The sequence below is a fragment of the Pseudorasbora parva genome, chromosome 22 (genome assembly GCF_024679245.1).
Source record: "Pseudorasbora parva isolate DD20220531a chromosome 22, ASM2467924v1, whole genome shotgun sequence".
Taxonomy (NCBI): Eukaryota; Metazoa; Chordata; class Actinopteri; order Cypriniformes; family Gobionidae; genus Pseudorasbora; species Pseudorasbora parva.
In genome coordinates, this window is record NC_090193.1 from 31182816 (window position 1) to 31198278 (window position 15463).

The 15463-nt window shown below is 37.5% G+C and overlaps 1 protein-coding gene and 1 long non-coding RNA gene across 3 annotated transcripts in view; one reads left to right on the forward strand and one right to left on the reverse strand.

The window, feature by feature from the left end:
* The window catches only part of LOC137057869 (uncharacterized), a 69144-nt gene that overhangs the window by 39320 nt on the left and 14361 nt on the right, over positions 1-15463 (forward strand). The window contains exon 3 of one of the 2 annotated variants that reach the window (XR_010900533.1): positions 2794-2886. The exons of the other annotated variant lie outside the window; for it this stretch is intronic. This is a non-coding gene — a long non-coding RNA (uncharacterized lncRNA). The remainder of the gene's footprint in view (positions 1-2793; positions 2887-15463) is intronic. 2 annotated transcript variants of the gene reach the window in all.
* pcdh17 (protocadherin 17) overlaps positions 1-15463 on the reverse strand; it is a 90371-nt gene that overhangs the window by 23203 nt on the left and 51705 nt on the right. The gene's annotated exons all lie outside the window — the stretch shown is intronic.

Here is a 15463-nt window from a genome sequence, read left to right on the forward strand (position 1 = left end):
AAACAAGCAATTGAGTATTTAATCATGCGCATATGTAAAATAGCATGATCATCAACAATATAAATTAAAACTGCCTAATGTTACTGAATGAAATGTCGACCCGGGATGAGGACTGTGAAGCTTTGGGGATGTTAATGGACTTGATCTACTCCATCTGTGTTTTGATCAACGTTTTGAATCCGATCTGGATGTAGTCTTTGTTTTTCTCAGCTTTTTGCTCACCATGTTGCTTTTTTATGAAACTTACCCACATTGAAGTGTTGAGAAAAACTAGACCTTTTTTAAGCAGGGGGTCTGTTCTTTCTTTAGATATATTGCATGTTCAGATATTCATACATTGGGGGGGGGGGGGGGGGGGGGGTGGAAATTGTGTGAAAATAATCAAAAACGCTGGCGGGGAAAGAGTTAAAGGGGTTGTTTATTCAAAAATGGAAATTCTGTCATCATTTACTCACCCTCACATCTTTCCAAACCCAAGAGACAGCACAAAAAGAAGATATTTTGAAGTTTTTGTTTTTATCCATACAATTAAAATGGGGTCCGAAGTAACACTGCACAAAAACTGGTCATTTGTCAAAATACCTTTCATTGTAGAAAGTCATACCAGTTTGGAGAAACATGAGTGTGAATAAATGCTAACAAAAGATGCAAATATTAGACATCAATAGTGAGAAACATGATGTTAAAGGTGCAGTGTGTGATTTTTTTTAGCGGCATCTAGTGGTGAGGTTGTGAATTGCGCCCCTTCAATGTTCACTCCTCCTTTTCGGTGCACACAGAAAAGCTACGGGGGCCAACACAGGACAAAAATGTCATTGTCGGAGAGAGCAGAGAGTGATAGTGCTCTGTAGAGAAGTTTGTCCGTTTAGGGCTACTGTAGGACCATGATGCCGCAAAATGCCGATTTCACTGCAAGGGGACCTGCGGTGTATGTAGATAGAAAAGGCTTATTCTAAGGTAATAAAAACATAACGGTACATTAAATATGTTCTTTATACTCCACTGAATACATAGTTATGTACATTATATTGCATTTTTGTCAATAGATCCTCATAAAATACTACATGCTAAACTTTAAACTAAGTGTTTTAAGACTGGGGTACATTACAGGACCAAAAGCAGTAAGTGTAATTGGTCTCACTTTCTCCTTTAAGCTATAAAACTCATCTTGGTCACAGTCTGAGGGAGGTCATAAATGTATTTGCACTTACTGAGCTGAAGCTAATTTAAAAGAATGTGTCCCCTCTCCACCACTGGAGTATGAGGTTTACAGTGAATTCAAACGTACAAGGAAACGCAACTGATTTCAAGCTGGCCTCAAGTTCTACGAGAGCGACAAAGCCTGAGGTGAAATCACAATGAAAAAGTCTGTTTAAGCTGACTATCTCTCTTCCCTCAGTGCAGGCCCAGGTGCTCGCTCTTCAGAGCCCAACAGCAGAAAATATCCCCCGACGTCGACCATTGCACTTCGATTACTGGTCAGTGAACAATGAAGAATGTTCTAGAAACACTTGTCATGTTGATGTAGCAGCTGCACGCACAACGTGCCTACAAGAGGCGATGGGGTGAGGCGATTGCGAACGGCTGGTGGGAAACCAAAGCTCGGAGGCAAATACTCAGATAGGCTGCTCACGATCTGTGCAGAAACGATTTTCCGAGACAGGGCCGTAATTGGCAGCAGTGATAACGAAGCATGAACTCAATGTTTGTTTCATTCTGCATTAAGTGGTGGAAACCAATTTAAGAACACGTGATTTCATAAACACAAAGTTATGTAAAGCGGAACGTCACAAATGGCCGATGTTACTGCACATTTACCACGTGCATTTAGGCACAATGTTAAACTCAAAAGGGTTTTTATAAAATGGTGGCATCAGCAATATGATAAAACATGATCAATGTCAATGTTTTTTCTATTTCAAAAGTCTCTCTCTCTCTCTCTCTCTCTCTCTCTCTCTCTCTCTCTCTCTCTCTCTCTCTCTCTCTCTCTCTCTCTCTCTCTCTCTCTCTCTCTCTCTCTCTCTCTCTCTCTCTCTCTCTCTCTCTCTCTCTCTCTCTCTCTCTCTATATATATATAATATATATTTTACTTATCTAATAATTTGCAGAGTTAGTAATAGGACTAGATAATGAGACTTTGATTAAAAAGGTCTAAAAAAGTGCAAAACATGATCTGGCTCATCCAGAGTTTAAATTTGGAACTTTCCTTTTTAAAAATCCTAAAATAATATGTGAACATTTGTTTACCTGTTGAAAATCTCATTCGAATGCATTAGCTGTTGCCTAGCTACAAAAGCACTGTTTTCTCTGTGTCTCGTTTCCTACCTCTTTAAAAACACCCTCATCTAAAGAAGCATCATCATAATCTCCAGACGAGATTATTGAGGGGGTCACTCCTGTATCCAGACTGGGCTCGGCATGTTTAGGCGAAGGAGAAGATCAGTGGGTCTGTGATCTCCAGATTTGCACTTTTTAATCAAGGCGGATTTTGAACACCTTCAGCCCAGATGGCCGGACAATTTTTACAGACTAGAGAAACAAGCCTGCATGCGACTGTGGTCAATAGCTCCAAAACAACTGCCTTATGAAACCCATTCATACACCCAACCCAGCCACGTATGGAATGAGCACCAGGGGATGTAAATTTCAGCGATAGAGAATATTAATAATTGACCCTCCCCTCTATCTCTCTCTCTCTCTCTCTCTCTCTCTCTCTCTCTCTCTCTCTCTCTCTCTCTCTCTCTCTCTCTCTCTCTCTCTCTCTCTCTCTCTCTCTCTCTCTCTCTCTGCTAGGGTTCGGTTTATCAGTAGATGCTTACTGCTGGAAGTGTACAAGAGAGTCTCTGCACTGAAGAAAACAAACAAAAAACAAACAGTCGGGACAAGGTAACAAATTTGAACGCAACATATATCAGGAACACTATCCCTTCGCTTCTCGGCTTCCTGTCGTCGTAGGTGAAACTTCGTCCCTGCCCTCGGTTATGATAGTCACTGGATAAGATGAGTGTCTGTAGTGAGACAATAGCTTCCCAATTAAAGCGGCTCTTTCACTGCGATTCCTCAAGGTGCTGCCATGTGACAGTTTAATTAACAAACCCTCTTATCTTAATTCAGCAGGAGAGGGAAAAAAAACGACAGAAAAATGCAACAAGCTGAGGTTATCGAGGAAAAACATTCCCAACATTTTCACAAATGATCACACACGTTTGTTTTTGTGACATATGGGGACATTTTATAGGCGTAATGTTTTTATACTGTACAAACTGTATTTTCTATCCCCCTACACTGCCCCTACCCCTAAACCTACCCATCACAGGAAACATTCAGCATTTTTACTTTCTAAAAAAAACTCATCCTGTATGATTTATAAGCTTTTTGAAAAGTGGGGACATGGCCATTGTCCTCATATTTCACCCTCTCCTTGTAATACCTATGTCATACCCATGTCATTATACACATTTGTGTCCTCATATGTCACACACACGCACGCACACACCATACTGCTGCCGTTTGCGTTTACGAGTAACTGTCTCTCTCTTCTTAAGAAAAAACAGAAAAGTCAAATAGTGTCGTAATTGTGAGCATGGGTGAGACATGTCGATAATGCTTAATTAAAGCACCGACAACCCATTTTAAAGGGATAGTTCACCCAAAAATGAAATGTCATCATTTAGTCAACCTCAAGTTGTTCCAAACCTGTATGAGTTTCTTTCTTCTGCTGAACACAAAACAAAATACTCTGAAGAATGTTCAACCATTCACTACCATACACTCAAAAAAATGACTAAAATGATAAAACAAGATGCATCAAGTGATTGCACACAACTATTGAGAAATTTTTACAAATAATTTAGTTAAAAGAAATTCAAGTAAAGCTGACAAAATATCTTTGAGTAAATACAAACCATTTGAATTTGTCACTGTTACACAATATTTATATGTGCAGTTTACTTAATGTTATGTTGAATCTGTACAAGTTTATTATGTAAGGTGAACACATTGGACAAACTCAAATTTAACTAAAAGCAGGAATTCCATCCAATTAATGTGTGTACCTGAACATTAAACAACATAAACTAACAACATCTTTAGCTTTACCGAAAAACACATAAAATAACACTTTAATCCTTAAATTTACTCTCCTAAACCAGTCCCTTGCAAAGCATGCTGGGAACTACAGATCCACTACCCAGTTAGTTGTGTCAGCACAAATATTTCATGTAGTTTTAACACAAATTAATTAAGTAAACATCAGTTTTAAATAGATTAGGTTGATTGAACACAATTAAATTAAGTTGAGACGAAATTAGATATGTTAAGTAAAGTGGACACAATTGAAATGCATCATATCTATGAAGGTCCTGAATATTATTCTTTTTTCCAGTGTAGTAGGGGAAAAATACTATGGTTGTTCGATCTGCTTGGTTACAAATATTCTTCAAAATGTCTTATTTTGTGTTCAGCAGAAGAAAGAAACTCATTCAGGTGTCGAACAACATGAGGGTGAGTAAATGTTGACAGAATTTTCATTTTTGAGTGAACTATCCCTTTAAGTCTGCAATATATACAACACTCCTGTCCAAAAATGTAGTCCTAACCCTGTTCCCTAAAGTCAGAGGGAAATGATGGGTGAATAACACTGATGTAGAAGCACATAACCCTGACTGTAAGCCAAAACATAAACTCTACATAAACTTGTCTCATAAATCTGATTGGTCGATTTAAATTTTGTTGTACTTGGTGACACCATGTTCACCATGGATTTTAACCTCACTGTATATGTACCATAAAGCAGAACGATTAGCATCACAGTATGATGGTAGGCGATACAGAAATGATCCATAGAATTACCATAAATCACACAGACTCAACAGCTTGCCTTTTGATTATTATTTGAACTGTAGGTGGCTTACAGCCCTCAGGAAACAACAGAACTCTACTTAAGCTCACTTCCTGAGGGGAGACAGCACATCTCCCCTTCCTCGCTCAGCCCGTTCATCTCTGTCTACCCTCCATCTAGAAATAGTCTGAGAGCAGACAGGATACGATACAGACGGATGAAGTGGGATGGGGATATGACCCCGAGTCAGACTCGAACCCTGGTCGCCCACACATAAAAAGGCATCTATGCAATACGCTAAAGTCTTTTATGATTTTTATTCATATAGGAAATTATGGTGAACCTGGATCAACCTGGATTCAAACTCACATCAGTGTTATTTTAGTACTATGTTAATTTATTCATATTTTGATTAGCTTCAAGTTCATTAAAGTCATTTTTAGTAGTTTTGGATGTTTTTTTTATATTTATATTTAGCTTTAAATTAGATTTTATTTTTCAGTTTTGGTTTTAGTAAAATTTTGTACAAGTTGTACTTCTACCTAAAATATATAAACAAAAATAAAATGTTTAAACTGATTTTTTATTTTTATGAGTATTTGTAATATTATTGCCCGATTTCATATATTAAGCCATATATTAAGACTGAAATGCATGTTTGAGCTGCTTTAACTGAAAGCAACGTGCATTATCTTATCTTAAAATATGTCACTGCTATTATGTCGCAAGATTCACATCAGTAATGTTTTTTTTAAGCCACATTTATATAAGCTATTTGAAGTGACAGCGCAAATAAATAAATAAATAAACAAATAAATAACTTATTCTGTTATCATTTACTCACCCTCAAGTTGTTCCAAACCAGTATAAATGTATTTGTTCTACTGTACACAAAGGAAGATATTTGGAAGAATGTTTGAAACCCTCATTGACTACCATAGGAGGGAAATACTATGGTAGACAATGGGGGGTGAGATCTGCTTTTACGCTTTTCTTTTTTTTTCATCTTTTTTTTTTCTTTTCTTATCTCAACAAACCCATGTTGTTTTCCTGAAAGCAGCCGGAGAGTCTCAATAAGCTCCATCAAAATAAAGTGTTACCAAAATGACTAAGAAAAGAAAAGGAGCAGGTAAAGGCAGAAAACACCATGGTTTGAGCATTTTACACCCACTAAACTGAGACAAAATATTTCCCATCGGGGAGAAAAAAACCTATACAAGAACACCGCGATAAGCCCAACGGGTACAAACAGCTTTCATGTGCGTCTCTCTCAAATCCCTTTGCTCGGCTCGCTTAAACACAGCTTGAAGATGAAGGACAGAAGATGTCACTTAGAGAGCAGAACCTCGAGACTCTTCCATAGCTGTCAGAACAGGAAGTCATCATTTATAGAACAGAATAGGCAGACAAAAGCAAAAGCAAGAGCAAGAGTGTTGAGCACCACACTTTATATAACAATAAATATGCAGGATGACAGTGTTGAATTATGCAAATGTACTTGTTCTATAGTACCTTGTAGAATAGTTCATCCAAAAATACTAATTCTGTCATCATTTACTCATCCTCCATTCCAGTTCTGTTTCTGAACTATTCTATTAATGCTAACATGTTGACTAATATATTTATTTTTTAGCACACAACCCATTTTTTCTTTTGTTTTCCCTTCTAAAAATGCCACTACTGCACGAGCGCATTCAAAGCACTCGCTGAAGACAGAGCACAGATGGAAAGTAGTGGCAGAGAGCCAGAAAAGTGCGGATGCATCATCATAATCTCCTCCTGGGGCATCATTGCTATCGCGATGCTGGGCAGCATGTTTCCTCCGCAGAGTTAGAGGGACGGACACACGCAAGTTTAAACTAAACGCAGAGGTGCCGATTCATTCGGGCACGTACACATAATACACATACTAAAGTAGAGTAATGTGCCAAAGACGGGTCAGGAGGCCATCTGTTGGCCTGAAGGCTGCCTCGCTCCTCTGCCCTGCCCTGCCGTACCTACACAACACACTCCATCGCAGCTAATTGCTCACACTCACATCCCTCCTATATGAGACCAGGGTCACGGTAAACTTCAGTAATGGCAAAACAACTGCCAACAAACAGTTTAAAGGCCACAAGTTCCCCTTCAAATTGGCAGAGATCAGGAAATCTTAAGTCAGACTTAATTTTCACCCACAAATGTGTAACTAAGCTGTTTTGGGAGTCTACTTTGGGAGCCAAAAAAAGTTCATTCTGTCATCACTCACCCCCTGTAAACCCTAATGCTCACAATACCTAATTGGTTTGAGTAGGACTAACTTAAATTAAACAGATTAGTTCAGGTAAATGAACTCTTATGAGTATGCAGAACTTTTTCTTTTGAGTTCACAGCACTGAAATTTTAAGTAAACTGTTTCGTTGTTTTGAGTTGTATGAACTTGTTTCCCTTAATTTAGCCAACGTAAATTTAACTGGGCTGGGATTTTTATTTCCCAGCATGCTTTGCCCATGGCACACAAAAGAGAGAGTAAATCCTCAAATGAAGTGTTTTATGATGATTTTTGTGTTATTGGTGGTAAGAGAGATTTAGTAGTGATTAACATGTTGTTATGCTAATTTAAAAGATTGTCTGTTAATGTGGGTTTTTGGAGAGTAACCTTCATTGTGACAAGTGCTGCATACAATGTGCTATTCCATGCTATTATTAAAGTGTTAGAAAAAGAGCAAGTTGGTATTTACTGAATTAGTTTGTTATGGCTAGCAAAATATTTGTGTTGAGATAATCTGACAATACTGAATTTAATGTATAAATTAGTGTACTCAAATATTTAAAGTTAAGTACAACAAAAATGCATGAGTATAAAACAACTCACTTAAACTTTGAATTTCTTAATTTAACTAAAGTTTACTTTTTCGAGTTTTGACAACTTATTAGGATTTACAGTGAAGTAAATAACTAATTTGATTTGCAAGAACACAAAATAAAAAAGTTAATTAACAAAATGTTTTTATGGTAAGTGCTATCAAAATGTATGATTTAGCTGACTTATTACTTTAAGTTTGAAGCAATTAACATGCTTTAAGTACTACAAACTCAAAACTTGATAGTTATGCTTAAAATTGGGAACATCATAAATAAAATAAAAACTGATTACCAGTTTTGTTTTAGTTAGCCCAACTTATCCAGGTTCACAGTGTACATTATGTGGTTTAAAACGTATATTATTTTTTGTACACAAAAGAAATAAACTAATCTAGATTTTAAGCTTAAAAAAGGACACAAAAGCAACATAAAAGTATCAAAGCCAACAGAATTCTAAGTTGAGTTTTCTGTGTGCAAATTAAAGTTATTATTCACTAAAATTGAAACTGCATGGGGAATTTTTTTTACAGAAATGTCTCCTCTTACGATCAAAAGAATAAAGACAGTTTCAGGTGATAAGAGTGAGCAAATGATTTCATTTACAGTTGAACTAGTCCTTTAACTACTACATTTCTGAGGCTCAGTTTTACTCCTAACACACCTTAAAGTGGTTAAGATTGCCTTGAGGAACGAGTTAAAATTAGTTCAAAGTCATTAGCATAAATGTTCTACAGTTCTTAATGATTCATAAAACATTCCACGGTTTGCCAGTAAGACATTGCAATCTGAAATGGAGCCGTGCCTGAGGAAAGTGGACATGACCATGAATTATTTCTAACCTGCTCCCAATCTGACACAGACATGGAACAGAATATATATATATATATATATACACATACCTATATTATATATATATAGGTGAGATTGTTTCCAGATGGAGGACGTCACAGAGAACAAGGTTCTTGCGAATCACTGCGAGCATGCGGTCACATTTGGCACAAGCTGTTTATTGCAGAAGAAGCCAGTGTGGATAAAAGGGAAATAATAGATACTTCATTACCACACAAAAACGGATGGAGAGATGGTAAGAGAGAGAGAGAGAGAGAGAGAGAGAGAGAGAGAGAGAGAGAGAGAGAGAGAGAGAGAGAGAGAGAGACATGAGGAGTTGATGAGGAAGGGCGGCTGTGATTGGACACTTGAACCAAGGTCTCCAATTTGTGTCTGCATAAGCCCTGCTTAAGAATAAAAACCTCAGGAAACAAACAATAAGGCCCGATTATTATTTGATAGGTCCAGTCAATTCAAAAATGAAGTTTGCACAGAAGTTGAAAGTATGCTTTAAAAATAGACTACACAGTCCAAGCTAACAGCTAGTCTTGATGCCATTTAATACCATTCAAAAGGCAATTTCAGCTTAATCAAGTTGTTTGTACGAACTGCATGGCAGTTCAAGTAAGTTTCAACAACCTTTATAATCCTCCTTTCAGACAGTTTTTTTTTCTTGAGTCCATTAGATCCTGTCATTTCTCATCACAGGTCTTAATAACTCACTAATTAAGCCAAGCGTAATTATACACCCAACAATGCCTTAAAGTAAAAGGTTAGAACTAAAATGTGAGCCGAATCGCCCGGGGACTAGACTCAACGCATTAATTAATCCAACATATGTGTGCTTATCAAAGTTAATAATCAGTTTAAATGACATCAACCAAGCGAATGACAGAGGAGGGATGGAGAAAATGATCTACATTCATGAATCCTAAAAATAGATCAGACTAATAGGCTAAACTGCTTATATATAACATTTGTGACATACTTATGTTACTTATGACATACACTGTTAAACAGAAGCATTGAGATTGTATCCATCGGCAATAGATCGGATTGAGAACAAGAATGACGTGCACCGATAACTTATGTGTATTTAAATGTCGGAAACTTAAAATAAATGTTATGTGGTTACAAACACAGAATAAGTGTTGCATATGACAAGCACTGAGAGCATCTGTATCTCGCTCAGCGCCAGCCCAAATTAAATTTAGCAGTTGGTCACGTGATGCACTGACCGTTTTAATCACACCGGTGTGATTGTACACTACAGGGACCACCCAAGACTGATCACACCGGTGTGATCGTACCTACTCACCCTCATGTTGTTCTAAACCTGTATGACACACAAGATGATATTTTGTACATAACTGGGGTCTGAACAACATTAGACACCTTGCTTTTCAGTGTGAAGTTTTATAAAATGCCTGCTTTTGTGTTCCACAGATGAACGAAATTAAAACAGTTTTGGAATGATATAACAGCAAATAAATGTCTGAATGTAAACTGAATTTTTTAGGTGAACTGTCCCTTTAAGAAAGTCATTTTTGGGTCATTTTAATTCCTTCAAGTTGATAGCCATACTTGACACTTGGCTGGTGACACCGCTATAATGTCTAATATTCCTCTTAATTCTGTTTGTAACAGGAAATTACATTTGTTTTTTGACCTACGCAAAAAGGCCATATGAAAATGTAATAAATGTAAACCAGTCAGTGACCCGGGGCAAATGATTGTCATAAATTACAGTGACATGAACAGACAACGACAGGCTACATACTGTTTGGTAAGAAAGACACCCCCCCCCCCCCCCCAAAAAAAAAAAAAGAAAAAAAAAAGAAAATTTAGCCTACAGTTATAAAACATACATCATCAGACACGGTTTGGGCACTTCCATCTGTCCGTAACTGTGTAAACTACAAAAAAGTACCACGGGTCACGTATGACAGAAAATAAAGAGGCTGATTTTTGCATTAATACTGCAGCCAACATCTGGAGCTGTCAGGCTTGTTTATGAACTCATATGTGAAAATCTCTCAAGCACTGTTAAAGTATATTAATCTACTGCTGATTCTTGGGATATTGGATGTAATGGTTTACAGCCATTGAGTTTAAACGCTGCCTGTACTCAGATAGATTTGATTGCTTTCATAAAGCATTTTTCTATTCTTAGACAGTAAAATAAGATTGTGGTCAAAGAAAATTAAAGAAACAGCATTGTTGCCCAGGGTCAGCCCTTTGGGAGAAAAAAAAAATAAAACCACTTTTCTAAAGGCTGCCTTTTTTGTGTGCCGAAAAACATTTTTTCCAACCTTTATGTCAAAGCGTTTGAACAAATGATAAGGTCAGATGCAAAAGATCATAAAGAACAAGCGTGCGAGTCGCACTTGAGCTGCTCCGCACTGCGACTAGCCTCCAATTACCACCACTAAAGTTCCTCTCTGAAACGAGTCCTTGTCCACTTTGCTTGCGAGGTATAAATTAGCTCCTTGTGGATTAATACCTCCTAATTTCTTCATTCCAGTACGGGCTAGTGAGAGAAACACCCCGTTTAGCATTTAGCACACGTCAAATAATGAGTTTTCATTTAAGGGGAGAGGGAGATGATGAGCGAGTGGCCAATGAGAGCAAAGGAAAATGAGTCTATGGCTCCGGCGGGTCCCTTCTTAATCACGATCACGCTGCACCGTGTGAAGAATAAGCCATTACTTATACAAACAGAGCATAATTAGTCACCACGGCGACAGGGGCGGCGGGCTAATGTCACAGATTTATGGTTTGCTCCCTCAGAAGGCAGAGGACACAGTGTCGTTATGACTCTCAAATATCATAACCGCGATACCCGGGGCTAACGAGGTTCCAGCTTAATTACATGAAACAGAGGTATGTGGGAATGTGCACACACACAGGCAGGGCTGGGCATAGAAATAAAACCATTTATGTAAGAACTAAAATCTAGTTACAATTAATCAACGTTATACTAATGAACAATAATTAGTAATAGAATATTACATTTCTGCATAACAATGCCTAATTAAAGGGGAATTGTTTTCCTGCATACTTTTTTTGCTAAAACATTTTAATATTAAAGGAAATATATGTTTCAGAAAAATGTTGAAAGCTGGCAATATTTGATTTTGAAAGCAGATTTTAGCAATTCTAATTTGTGCTACAAAAGTTCAAGCAAGGGTTCTATTAACCACACAAAGCCTCAATTTTAGTTTTTAGAAATAGAACAGTTTATTGATTGAGCCTTTAGACAAAATACTATATATATATATATATATATATATATATATATATATATATATATATATATATATATATATATATATATATATATATATATATGGATTATCTATTCATCACAGCACCTGTTAGTGGGTGGGATATATTAGGCAGCAAGTGAACATTTTGTTCTCAAAATTGATCTGTTAGAAGCATGGAAAATGGGCAAGCATACGGATTTGAGTTTGACAAGGGCGACAACTGGATCACGGAGCAATGAAAGAAGGTGGCCTGGTCTGGTGAATCAATTTTTCCTTTACATCCAGTGGATGGAGTGTGCCTTGCTTACTTGAGGAACACATGGCTCCAGGATGCACAAACAAGTCCGACCCATGGAGGCCCAGCTCGCAACTTAAAGGACTTAAAGGATCTGCTGCTAACATATTGGTGCCAGATACCACATCACACCTTCATGGGTCTAGTGGAGTCCTTGCCTCGATGGGTCAGTGCTGTTTTGACAGCAAAACAAGCAGAGACGGGAGTTCCAAACTGTAGGCAGTATTTAATTCACGTGGAGTTATGGTTTTACGGTCCGACTTTATATCGGGTGCCCTTACCTACTATCGTTAATATTCAAGTCGATGATACAATGCACTTATTGGCTTTCAATATTAGGATTGTACATTCATGTTTTTCATACTTTGTGCTTTAGTACTTCTATTTAAGAAATATCTGCATGTAATTACAGCTGTAATTCATTTCTGTAATTGCATCTAGAATTACACTGTTAAACCTTCTAGGTTACACTTTATTTTAAGTTGTCATGGTTACAGTGCAATTAACTACTGAGTAATATTAATCAATTACATGCACTTACTATAGGGTTAGGATATGATTAGTGCTTGGTTGAGGGCTACTCATATCACCAAACCTGCCCCTAAACTTTTCCCACCACAATAGCAGCAAAAGTGTTTTGCAATGCAATAGAAGCGCAATAAGTGCATAGTAGCTAAGTACACCTAATTTAACGTGTGACCGTTTTTACAGAAATTTTGAGGAATCCAATAGAGTTACAAGTTCTTTTGAATACTTTTCATTAGTTACATATTTGCAATACCCACAGACAGATGTGAAGGGTGACCAATTAATGATTTATGACAAAAAAAAATTCCACCCGAAATCGATTAAATGATACAGCAGATTTTGAAGAGTCTTGGCGCTCTCACTATCGTGAGATATGAGACAAAAGTAGTCATCATAGGATGAACGACGCAGGAAATATTTTCTCAACCTCAAGGTCCGCGATGCTTCTGTTACCACACAAATACACCCACGCAATGGAACAAAATGAAACTTTGTGTATTAAGAGTGAAAGCTAATCCCTTAAATCTCCTGTAATAAAGGAAACAAAATCCTAAGCTCCTGATATTGCCCTTAAAAAGATTTGCAGCCTTTCCGTGGGATTGTGCTAGCTTAGTGGACTAAATTGCTTTAAGTGTGCGTGTTTGAGTGCGAACGAGTTAGGTGAGGACACAAAACAACAACAACAACAAGACTGATACATGAATGATAAGACTCACGCTACTCCAGATTGCTCAGGCTTCTAATTTCCCTCTCCAAATGTTTCTTCTGACATTCGCATGCATCAACTGGGTCGTGCTTATTCAGTTAGAGAACAAAGGCTGTTGTTCGAGATGGACTATTAATGAGGGCGAAAAAAAACATCGATTTCGGGGTGATGAAATAATTATCTGAAACATCAACAAAAGACTGCCATCTGACAGCAAGAGTTTTACACTTCCAGCGCAAAAGAGCTGTTTTTTTCAGAAATTAGCTTTTCATGAATCTAAGAACAGTTTACTTCCTCACTCGATTCCATTGATGTCACTGGATTGAAACATCCATACGACATCATTTTGGATCAATAGAATTGAGATGCAAGCCATTAAACATCAATTAATCCCATTTACCAGACAGATGTGATATAGAAATATGAACCAACAATCTCCCATATGGTACCTGTTTAGGTCCTATGCGTATAAACACGTTAATTAGAGTTCTCCGCCGAGGCTAGCCGTACCAGCTGTTGTTCTTAACGGCAATACAACGTTAATGTGAGTTTTACAAACAAACGAGGACGTCACTCAAAGCTTTAGTTCCCCCCAAAATGAAAATCCCATCCTTTATTCACTCTAAAGCCATCCTAGGTGGATATGACTTTCTTCTTTCAGCCAAACACAAAAGGTGTTATATTACAATATATCCTAAGATATCTCTTCCAAGCTTTACAATGGGGGTCAAGAGAGTGTTTGAAGCTCCAAATATGCACATCCATCCATGTATATTTATCATATTTACACATTTCTAAACTATAATCACTGGCCTCGGATAACGGGCAGACCTTGAGTGACCTCTTTTAAGTGTGACATGGAATGTAGGAAGAGTGTAAGCTTAGGTGAAAGCTAACTCAAGCTCCGCTGACATTTCTCTGTACACATTTTCGCTTTAAGCCAGGTGCACACTGTGCGATTCATAACAGTCCTTTACGATTGTTCCTTGTCAGACTATACGAACATGATCCCCTCTGTAAGCCATTTCACACTGTAAGATCTCAGTTGTCATTAATGTCAGACTGTACGATAGTCAAGGCGTGCTAAAAAACCGACGCACGCAAGAAAACTCGTCCGGAGTCGGTCAATCGTTCAGGGACGGTGAGCTGCATTACACGTGGGACTGAAATGGCGTTACAAATAAATCTCTTTTTGGTCATGGTTTGTCTCGAAAAATTAAGATGATCTGACATCCGTCGTAGGAGAAGTCACACGGCAGGATTGTGCGGCAAATCTTCCGGCACTGCAAGAATTTCGTCTGAGGTCAAATTTGATCGCAACGGTCATTATTCAGCTGCCGGTGACCATGTCAGACTAACGATCAAAGACGTCAGATTTTAGCCTAAGATCAGAGGAATTGTTTAGGATTTGCTAAATTTGCCTCAGACGGCCAAATCGTGGCCAGAGTCGCACATTGTGCATCCGGCTTTATACTTTAATAATCCAATGCTTCCGCTTTCGTCAATACGCCATGTGACAGGTCACTTTTCTGCCGGAACTAGACTCGCATACAGATGTTACCGGAAGCATAAATATAGATCTTTTTCTTCCAAAAGGAAGGCCTTTATTGACCCCCTTGAACCGTATGGATTACTTGGATGTTGGCGGGATGGATGGATGCGCTTTTTTGGAGCTTCAAAAACTCTCTAAAAGCTCTATTCACTCCTATTGTAAAGCTAGGAGGAGCCAGGATATATTTTAATAGAACTCAGATTGTGTTTGGCTGAAAGAAGAAGGTACACCTACACTATAAAAAAATATTTAGAAAAAAAGTTACCTGGTTGCTTTAAAATTTTGACTTCATTGAAATTAAAATTTTGAGTTAATACAATGAAATTTTTTTGAGATTCGACAACCTTTATTAAAATATTTTGTAAGCCTATTGGGTAATTGTGTGTGTTTTATTTCTGATGACGCAGTGAAACATGCCAAATTGTGCTATTTTCATGATTTATCACATTTATTATGTGGTTCAGATACAATAATATTCGGAGTTTCTATTTATTAAACAAATTTCCTTCATTGTATCAACTCAGATTTTTAATTTCAATTAACTCAGAATTTTAAGGCAACCAGGTTACTTACATTTTTAAGTTAAACTAACAAAAACCAA